The sequence below is a fragment of the Mobula hypostoma genome, chromosome 16 (assembly GCF_963921235.1).
Source record: "Mobula hypostoma chromosome 16, sMobHyp1.1, whole genome shotgun sequence".
NCBI lineage: Eukaryota > Metazoa > Chordata > Chondrichthyes > Myliobatiformes > Myliobatidae > Mobula > Mobula hypostoma.
This window is the reverse complement of record NC_086112.1, coordinates 53,027,830-53,038,215: the sequence shown is the minus strand read 5'-3', so window position 1 is coordinate 53,038,215 and position 10,386 is coordinate 53,027,830. Positions and strand designations below refer to the sequence as shown.

The following is a 10,386-nucleotide window of genomic DNA, read 5'->3' as shown; positions in this document are numbered from 1 at the left end:
TTCCTAGGCAGCCCACTGCGTTGCTCCAGAACCAAGGATGATGGAAGGTGGTCCAGTATGCATAGTTCACCGATTGATGGATTCACGTGACTGTAGACAAGATGTACAGTACCTGGTTGACTGGGAACTGTACAGTCTTGGGAGTAGTCCAAAGTCATCTTGCATCCATTGTTCATCGGAAATTTCGTTTGGACCTATCCAGACTGTCCTGGGCCAACGGGGGCTGGCCATAGGAGAGTGGGTCCTGTCAGGAGGCATCTCCCAGTCTCCACCCAGCTTACAGAGGTCACCTGGAACTCATTTCCGAATCTTCACCTGCAGCTCTTTTTCACCCAGCTCTTACCCACAATCTTTGTTCACTTATACGAACCAGCCAGCCGCAACCAATTGTTCCTCACCTCCAGTTAACTTGTTGCCTTGTCGTGTGAAGTATTTGTTCTCTCTTGTTTTGTTGCCCCTTATGGCTTGTTATTTTGCAGCTGATTAGCAATTCTTTTGTGTGGGGATGGGGATTTGGAGGTCAAAACGCCTGATCCATTCTGTTTGTTTTTTTTTGTGTTGAAGGAGGGATTTGGGGGTCAAAATGACTATTCCATTTTGTTCATTTTTTTGTGTGGGAGGAGGGATTGGGGGGGCACGATGTGCTTGATTTGTTTTTGTTCACTTTTGTGCGGGGATGGGGTTTTGGGTGCCCGTGTACCTAATCCATTTTGCTCAGTTTTTGTGCGGGAGGGGGGATTTGGAGGTTATGTGCCTCATCTGTTTTTGTTCATTTTTAGCAGGGAGGTGGGATTTGGCGGTTGATGATCGCGCTGCCTTTCTTTTCTTTCCTGGTTTTATGGCTACCCGGAGAACCAAAGAATTTCAGATTTGTATACTTTGATAATAAATGAAACTTTGAAATATCATTTACTGCTAAATCTTTTCTGCTGTTCTGCTTTTGGGTCGAGCCTCGTCTACACTCCCTGACATTGAGTAGAAAGGATTCCACAGGGGTTAGTAGCTAAGCCACACGTGAAGGCCAGAAGTTGGACTACATTGTCAGAGGGTACTTGAGATGCATTCCATTGGAGTACTTAATAAGTAGTGGGAGCTTATTCCCACTACCCTCTCCCAGCTATGACAACTTTAAGGAACTTGGCAACCTTAAGGAACCTTAAGAATTGCCCCAAATATTCGAAATTCCATCATTGTATCTAAGAATTTTTTTTTTTTGTTTTACATGAGTAGGGTACTGAGCTATCTGGCAATGCATGTTATTAAGTCCTTGAATATGTCATCACAGATAGACAGGATAGAATTATAAAGAGAGCTTTTTGGAATATTGGCCTTCATAAATCAGAGTATTGAGTACAGGAGTTGGGATGTTCTGTTGAAGTTGTTTAGGACATTGCTGAGGCTTAATTTGGAGTATTGTATATAGTGCTGGTCACCTACCTACAGAGAAGTTATCAACAAGATCGAAAGGATGCAGAGAAAATTTACAAGGATGCTGCCAGGAGTTGAAAACCTGAGTTATGGGGAAAGGTTGGATGGGTTAGGAATTTATTTTCTGCAGTGTACTTTATACTTTATTGTCACCAAACAGTTGGTACTAGAATGTACAATCATCACAGCGATATTTGATTCTGCGCTTCAAACTCCCTGGATTACAAATATTAAATATTATAAATATTAAAAATAGCTAAAATTAGTAAATGTTAAAAATTTAAATTATAAATCATAAATAGTAAATAGAAAAATGGGAAGTAAGGTAGTGCAAAAAAACCGAGAGGCAGGTCCGGATATTTGGAGGGTATGGCCCAGATCTGGGTCAGGATCCGTTCAGCAGTCTTATCACAGTTGGAAAGAAGCTGTTTCCAAATCTGGCCGTACGAGTCTTCAAGCTCCTGAGGCTTCTTCCAGAGGGAAGAGGGACGAAAAGTCTATTGGCTGGGTGGGTTGTGTCCTTGATTATCCTGGCAGTACTGCTCCGACAGCGTGCATTGTAAAGTGAGTCCATGGATGGAAGATTGGTTTGTATGATGTGCTGCGCCGTGTTCATGATCGTCTGCAGCTTCTTTCGGTCTTGGACAGGACAACCTCCATATCAGGTTGTGATGCACCCAAGAAGAATGCTTTCTACAGTGCATCTATAAAAATTAGTGAGGGTTTTAAGGGACAGGCCAAATTTCTTTAGTTTTCTCAGGAAGTAAAGATGGGCTGGTGGGCCTTCTTGGCAGTGAACTCTGCTTGGTTGGATCAAGTCAGGTCATTTGTGATATTGACCCCAGGGAATTTAAAGCTTTTGACCTGTTCCACTTGCGCACCACCAATGTAAATGGGGTTGTGCAGACCGCTACTCCTTCTGTAGTCAATAACCAATTCCTTCGTCTTTCTGACGTTGAGGGATAGGTTATTGTCTTCGCACCATGCCACCAGGTTCTTAATTTCCTCTCTGTACTCAAACTCATCATTACCCAAGATACGGCCTACAATTTTTGTGTCATCAGCAAACTTGTATATTGAGTTTGATGGAAACTTGGCTACACAATCATGGGTGTACAGTGAGTACAGCAGGGGGCTGAGTACACAGCCTTGTGGGGCACCGGTTCTCAGAGTGATTGTCGAGGAGAGCTTGTCCCCTATTTTTACAGCCTGGGTCCTGTCTGTGAGGAAGTTGAAGATCCAGCTGCAGATCTGAGTGTTAAGGCCCAGGTTCCGGAGCTTAGGAATCAGTTTATTTGGAATGATGGTATTAAAGGCAGAGCTGTGGTCAATGAAAAGGAGCCTTACGTATGCGTCTTTATTCTCCAGGTGTTCTAAGGAGGAATGTAGAGCCAGAGAGACGGCATCTGCCGTTGACCCGTTGCTCCGGTAGGCGAATTGCAAAGCGTCGAGGTTGACTGGTAGGCTGTGGCTGATGTGTGCCATAATCAATCTCTCGAAGCACTTCATAGCAATTGATGTCAGAGCCACAGGTCGATAGTCATTCAGGCATTCCATCTTGCTATTCTTTGGCACTGGGATTATCGTTGCCTTCTTAAAACACGAGGGGATCTTAGACTGAAGCAAGGAACAGTTGAAGTTGTCAGCAAACACTCCAGCTAGCTCGCTTGCACAGGCCCGGAGAACCTGTCCTGGGACGCCATCTGGGCCCATCGCCTTCCTTGGATTTATCTTCAGGAAGGCCCTTCTAACGTCCTCCTCGGTGACGATGAATCTCGATGCCACCAGGTCCGGTTCATCCGGAGGGAGTGGGACGCTCCTCTTCTGTTCGAATCTTGTGAAGAATACGTTAAGTTCATCAGAAAGAGAAGCGCCACAGTTATTGATATTCCCAGCCTTTTCTTTGTGCCCAGTGATCTCATTTAGACCCTGCCATAGTCTACCGGCATCCCTCTGATCAGGCTGGGCTTCCAACTTGGCTCGATATTGCCTCTTGGCGCCCTTAATGGCTTTCCGGAGTTCACATCTGGATTCTGTGCAGCGACTGGTATCCCCGGACCTAAAAGCCGCAGCTCTAGCCTTTAAAAGGGACTTGACCTCATAATTCATCCAAGGTTTCCAGTTAGGGAATACCCGGATCGTCTTGGGACACACACAGTCCTCCGTGCATTTCCAAATAAAGTCCGTGACAACTGAGGCATACTCATCGAGGTTAGCTGCCGATGAGTAAAAGAATAAAGTGAGATTTAACAGAGGTATATGAAATTTAGATAGGGTGAATGCAAACAGGCTTTTTCCCACTGAGATTGGGTGAGGTTAGAACTAGAGGTCATAAGTTAAGGGTGAAAGGCAAAATATTTAAGAGGAAGCTGAGGGGGAGCTTCTTCACTCAAAGGGTGGAACGAGCTGCCAGCAGAAGTGGTGGATGTGGGTTCAAATGCAACATTTAAGAGATGTTTGGATAAATACATGGATAGGAGGGGTAAGGAGGGCTATGGTCCAGGGGCAGGTCGATAGGAATAGGCAGAACAGAAGTTCTGAAGGGCTTGCTTCTTTGTTGTAGTGTTCTGACTCTGCTTTGTTGTTTAGTCTCTAAAGGTACCTGCATACAGTAGTATGGCCAGGGAAAATAAGACTCTGCAGAAGTCCCTGGGTTGTAAGGGTGATTTTAAATTAAAGAACAATCAAAGAAAGTTATAAATATTTAAAACCTTGTCCTCAGCTACTAACATAAACGATTTTATCAGCTGTTTTTTTTTGCAGGCTGCGACCCTGCCTTCTGTTTTGCAGCTTAGCCAAGGGATTGCTATGTCTATTTTAAATCCAGTTTATGTATGATTTTCACATGAAACCTGAAATTCCATTTTCAGTCAAAGCTGCTGACAAGAGACAGCTTCACATCTTTTCTTAATTTTCTCCAATTGGTATCTAAATTCCAAAACTATTCTCCCACTTTGGCTTCAATTATTTCCAAAACACAAAATTTTCAAATAAAGAAAGAGGTACTGCCCTTTACTTCGTGAAGGTATGTTCAGTAGATCTTCTCTTTGCTGCCCAGAGATGGGTTAAGCCAAACTGAAATGTTTTAATCCAACATTGGAGCCTTGTGCTTTATAACTGTTGTTTTCCTTTTCATGAATTTTTCCTCGTAATATTTCCATTTATCCTTTAACTATATCCATCTGTAAATATGACTGATCTTGTGGTCTTACAGCCTGACCAAAACTCTTCCATGGAGGGCGTCCAGACTGTTTGGGCTGACCGGAAGTGCACTGAAAGAAGTAAGCGTAAAGGAGTTGGGTGCTTGCTGTTCTGGTTAACAACGGATGGTGCAATCCTGGTCATATTACGATCAAGGAACGTGTTTGTAGCCCGGATATTGGACTTTTTGCTGTTGGACACCAGCCATATTCCACCGAGATACAACACTGGGCGTCACGGGAGGTTGTTCCTGCCTGTGGCCATCGAACTTTGCAGCTCCTCCCGTGGAGGGTCAGACACCCTGAGCCAATAGGCTGGTCCTGGACTTATTTCCATCTGGCATAATTTGCATATTGTTGTTTGATTGTTTGTGTTTTTTGTATTTGTATATTTATACTCTATTTTTGGTTGGTGCAGCTGTAACGAAACCCAATTTCCCTCAGGATCAATAAAGTATGTCTATGTCTATGTCTGTGATTCAGTTGACAGTTGTCCCTGAGTCAGAAGAGTGCAGGGTCATCTCCTACTCCAGAGACCGGAGTACAGAAAATCTAGGTTGATACTCCTATTTAGTGGCAAACACACACTTTGTTGTAAAAGAGCAACAGAAAATCTGCAGATGCTGGAAATCCGGAAACACACACAAAATGCTAGAGGAACTAAGCAGGCCAGGCAGCATCTATGGGAAAAAAAGTATAGTCAACGTTTCAGGCCAAAACCCTTCGGCAGGATCATCTGGTTCATTTCCCCCCCAAATTTCCGTATAAATTTACACAGGCATGCACATATTTACTATTATATTTTTTATCTTGCAACACAAACTAAATTTCAAAAGTATTTAATTGGTATATTATCAGTACTTTACATACCTCCATATTCCATCACTCTACTTATCTCTCCTGATGTTACAAATTTATCCTAGAGTTCAATTACGTAAGTTCTGAAACTTTCCTGAGAATCATCCTTGGGTTAATTTTAACACTGAAGTTTTGAGCAACAGTAGGCTATGTAATCATGAAACAAATGTATGCTGTTTTTATCTGATGTTCACACATTTGATCTTGTCAAAGCATAACAGCTAGAATAATTATCAGACTGTGGAGTGTTTTTCATCATCACTACTGTAGTAGTTAACTAACCATAGAACTCAGAATTTTTGGTGAAGGCACTAATCAGTGCAACATTGATTAAGGGAATGAGAGTCAGGCCAGGAGCAATTTGAAACCATGTTAAATGTTGACATGATTAAAAATTGCCCCGATATAGAAATGTGGGCACATGTCTCTTGCTTTTCCTTTTGATAAAGCAATTTTTTTTAGAAGTTCAAAAAGGAAAAAAAAATTTAAGATGGATTTCAAATAATACAAAATGATGAGTTTTAATGACCTAGTATTTAATAACTCATTTAGCATAGACCCTTGGCTGGGTTGTAGTGTAACATGAATTTTAACAAGTTTATTTGGGTATCATATAATTCATTTTAGGTTTAATGCATGCCACAGACAAATACAGGCTACACTCTAGTCCAGTAATTTTATCCTTATATTCAATTTTGTGAGATTATGGTTTGAAAATATTGCTTGGCACAGATTTAGCTGACAGAGCAGTCAGCTGAATGCTGCCCGTGCTCTCTGAAATTACTGTATTTTGTGGGGATAAGATTGGAGGAAATGTCTACAAGTATAGAAAGGACTTCATGATGCTGATTAGATCATTGCAAACAAAGGAAAATTTAAATATGACGTGTATAAAATCTTAGAAATCTGGAATTACTACTAAAATTCAGGTTTTCGGTTAGTGATGCCAACCCCTTGTGTTTAATAAGGTGCAGACTACAAGCATATGCCCAACGGAGACACCTCTTTCTCTCTTATTAGGGAGAGAGAGAGCCTGTGGTATGTTGAATACTGGGTGAACAAGTAGATGCTGGAGTACTGGAAGTCTGTGTCTTTGCTATTGCTTTGCTCACGCTTGAGTGCTTGGTGGCGGGTGCTGATGCTTTTTTTTTGCCGGTGGGGGAGGGGGATCCTTGCTTGCTGCCACGTACATGTGGGAGGGGGGAGCTGGGGGGTACTTTGGGGTTCTAACATTTAACTGTCGTTCATTCTTTGGGGGCACTCTTCTGTTTTCCTGGATGGTTGCAAAGAAAAAGCATTTCAGGATCTATATTGTATATATTACTCTGACATTCAATGTACTTTTGAAATCTTCGAAACCATTGAAACAATCCCTAACTTTCAGTTGTTAAATCTTACTAATTGCCGAAGTTACTTGGTGAGTTTGGCAACACACATAAAAGTTGCTGGTGAACGCAGCAGGCCAGGCAGCATCTCTAGGAAGAGGTGCAGTCGACGTTTCAGGCCGAGACCCTTCGTCAACTTGGTGAGTTTGGCCCTTGATTGATTAAAAATTGGACGGATAAATTACAATGAAATCCTGCTTCCCTATTACCTGGATCAGCACGGCATAAATTGGGTGTTGCCTTAAGAACAGCAATTTAGCTTCTAGTGGGGGAACATGGATGCAATCCAAGAAATTTTCATCCATGCAAATAGTAAAGTTAGGACAGGGTGAAAACAGTCAACCCAACTCCCATAGCCTTCTTGTTCCTTTCTTCTCTGTTTTAAAGGTGTGTTTTTACGTAACCTGTTCATCAAAATGGATATCTTTGGTTAAGATGATACTTAACTGAAGTTACTTGTATTTATATTTACAATATCTCTACCAATAGAAATCATTCTTATCAACAGGAAACTTCTATACTTCTGTTATTCCTGGAATGTATTCTATTTCAAGATAAGAGAGGATATGATGGCTACACAACAGTCTTTCCCATGGGAATTTCACTTTATGTGATTTATATCCTGGAGGTAGAGGAGCAGCAGGAGGCTTGAAGTGAAGTGAGATTAATCAGGCAAAGCCAGAAGAGAGCCAGACTATCTTAACAATACTCATCCAGTAGCATCTATAGATCCAAATGTACTTTCCAGTGCCTATTCCAGTGGTTTTCTTTCCTGAAGCTGCAGTTCATTCATCTTTTTTCCTCTTCTCTAACTTCTAACGAATGATAATTGATCTAAGTTCAGGTGAAAAATCCTTGATCTAAAAGGCTGACCTAGTTTCTTTGTTTAGATGATTCCTGACCTGCTGAGTACTAGGAGTCTCTCTGAGATTTCCAAAAGGCTCAGCTTTTGCTGTTTACTGATTAAGAGGCAGTATTGTAGTGCAATTAACTTCTACTGAAGTACTGTTGAAAGTACCCTAACGGTTGCATCATGATCTGATAAGGATATTCAAATACGAGGGGTGATTGATAAGTTTGTGGCCCAAGGTAGAAGGAGTCAATTTTAGAAACCCTAGCACATTTATTTTTCACCATAGTCCCCTCCTACATTTACACTCTCAGTCCAGCGGTCGTGGAGCATACGGATCCCTTCTTTTTAGAAGTCGGCGTCTTGGACCTCCAGAAAGTGGTCCACAGCAGGGGTGATTGATAAGTTTGTGGCCTAAGGTAGAAGGAGATGAGTTATTAACTTCAAACTTTCTGCATAATCACTCAAGGAGTTGAACTGCACATGCATGTAACGAGAGCTATATAACTCATCTCCTTCTACCTTAGGCCACAAACTTATCAATCACCCCTCGTACACTGGAATATAAGAAGCTGAAGAGAGTGGTGGACTCAGCCTGATACATCATGGGTGTATCCCTCCTCTCAATAGGTAGTATCTTCAGAAAGGGTTACCTCTAAAATGCAACATGTATCATCAAAGATCCCCACTGGCTGGGCCAAGCCACCTTCTCTCAGCCATCATCAGGAGCCTGAAGTTCTACACCACCAGGTTTGAGAGCAGTTACTTCCCTTCAACTGCTTTTGAATCAACCAGCAAAATCCTAATCACTACCTCAACCACTCTGATCATTTTGCACTAGAATTGACTTTGATTTTTAAATTGTTTAAATTGTGTTTTTCTTGTAAAATTATATGTAATTTATGCTTGATTTTTTTTTGTGAATGCATCTTATCTGATGTTCTGTGCCTGTAATGCTATTGTAAATCAGTTTTTCACTGCATCTGAGCATACATGTACTTGTGTATATAACAGTAATCTTAGCTTTGACTTTGAATTCTATCTCTAACTATAGCCACAAGTCTCAAATTTTCAGTTTCATTCTGCATTTCTAAAATAGCTCAACCTGCTCTATTTAGATTCCTCTCAAATAGATGATTGAATTCTTGAATTTCCCAGGGATGGCTGAACTGTTATTGTAACTCCTAAAAGCAAACCTCCGTATTTGTATAATCCACAAAAACTTCTTTTCCTCAAATAAACAATGGCCAACATGTGCTTACATAAGGAACAGGGAGTTGGTTTGATGCTTTCAGTAATTTGCAAGTTTGATTTTTCAGCTGCACTTTGTCATCAAAGGAAATTTGTGGGATAGGTGCATTTTTATAGTGATAGAGAGGAGCAACTCTGAGACACTAAAGTTGATTGCTAGTGACTTATGAACATTTTTGCCTCTATAGGCATGTTCTTCCTCTGTTGGCTGGCACCCAGAATCCTTTTCCAATAGCTGAACAACAATGCGTGCCCAAGATTAAGTAATCACACTAGTTTTAATTGGAATGAGGGATTTTCCTCAGTCTCACAACACTTTTCTGTGGAACTACTAGTGCTTGACATGGTTTTGGTTTTGTAATACTGCAATCAGAAAAGGATTAATGCCACATATTTCAGAGGATTCTAGAACACTTGATTGAGAAAAGGAACCAAGTCTAGCAGCAATGAATGCTTGTCAGCTGATAGATTCATTTGGTGTGCTATTTTGGTGCGCTTCTCGGCCTTTTGGCTAAGATCAAGTGTAGTATCTGTTCTTATCAGACCAGAAGGCGGAGGTGAAGAGTTCGCGCTGACGCAGGGGTGGATCCTAATGCTGATTGGCCTCCAATCTAACACCCTATACCAGCGACGACAGTAGTGAGGAAGAAGATGGCAGCAGCGAGCAGTGCATCGGCTCGAGGCCAGGGCATCAAGAACACTGTCAGGCTGACAGTGCGAGACCGGAACGGGGGCACCGGCTTCACCCGAGAGACCTTCATCCGGAAGGTCTTGATGGAATGCTGCGGATTTACGCCTGACGACATCTACTGTGTCCAGGACTTCGCAGGTTTCTTCAATGTCACTTTCCAGCAGGCTGCAGGGTGGCAGAAGCTGTACCAGCAGCTTCAGCTGAAGGGGACAGAGGCGCCGCTGTCGCTGCTGAAAGCACAGGCCCTCTTTTCAACGGCTACACAACAGGAACGGGCAATCACGGTGCACATGTTCAACCCGCACGTGCCAGTGGTGGATGTCCTTACATTCCTCGCTCGGTATGTGGAGAGCGTAGGAACACCAGCGGACGTGAAGGACGGACTGGGAATCTGGACCAGCAAATGGCAGGTCAAGGTGAAGCTGAGGTTGGATTCCAACGGCGGCGTCATCCACCCCCACTCCGTCTTCGCCATCGGAGGGAACCGAGGGTGCACGGTGTACGCGGGGCAACCCAGAGTGTGCCGAAACTGCGGCAAGGCAAGGCACATCGCAGCCCAGTGCAGGGTGGTGATGTGCAAGAACTGTAAAACCGAAGGCCACCTGACCAAAGACTGCACGCAAGCCAAGTCCTGCAACCTTTGTGGACAGGCTGGCCACCTGTACAGAGCCTGCCCGAGGCGTGGGGGCACCTACGCACAGGCGACCAGGGGAAGTGCTGGCC

At 42.9% G+C, this 10,386-nt stretch overlaps 1 pseudogene; it reads left to right on the top strand.

The window, feature by feature from the left end:
* Positions 1–9,463: 9,463 nt before the first annotated feature.
* Positions 9,464–9,595, top strand: LOC134357653 (U2 spliceosomal RNA; annotated as a pseudogene).
* The last annotated feature ends 791 nt before the right edge of the window (positions 9,596–10,386 follow it).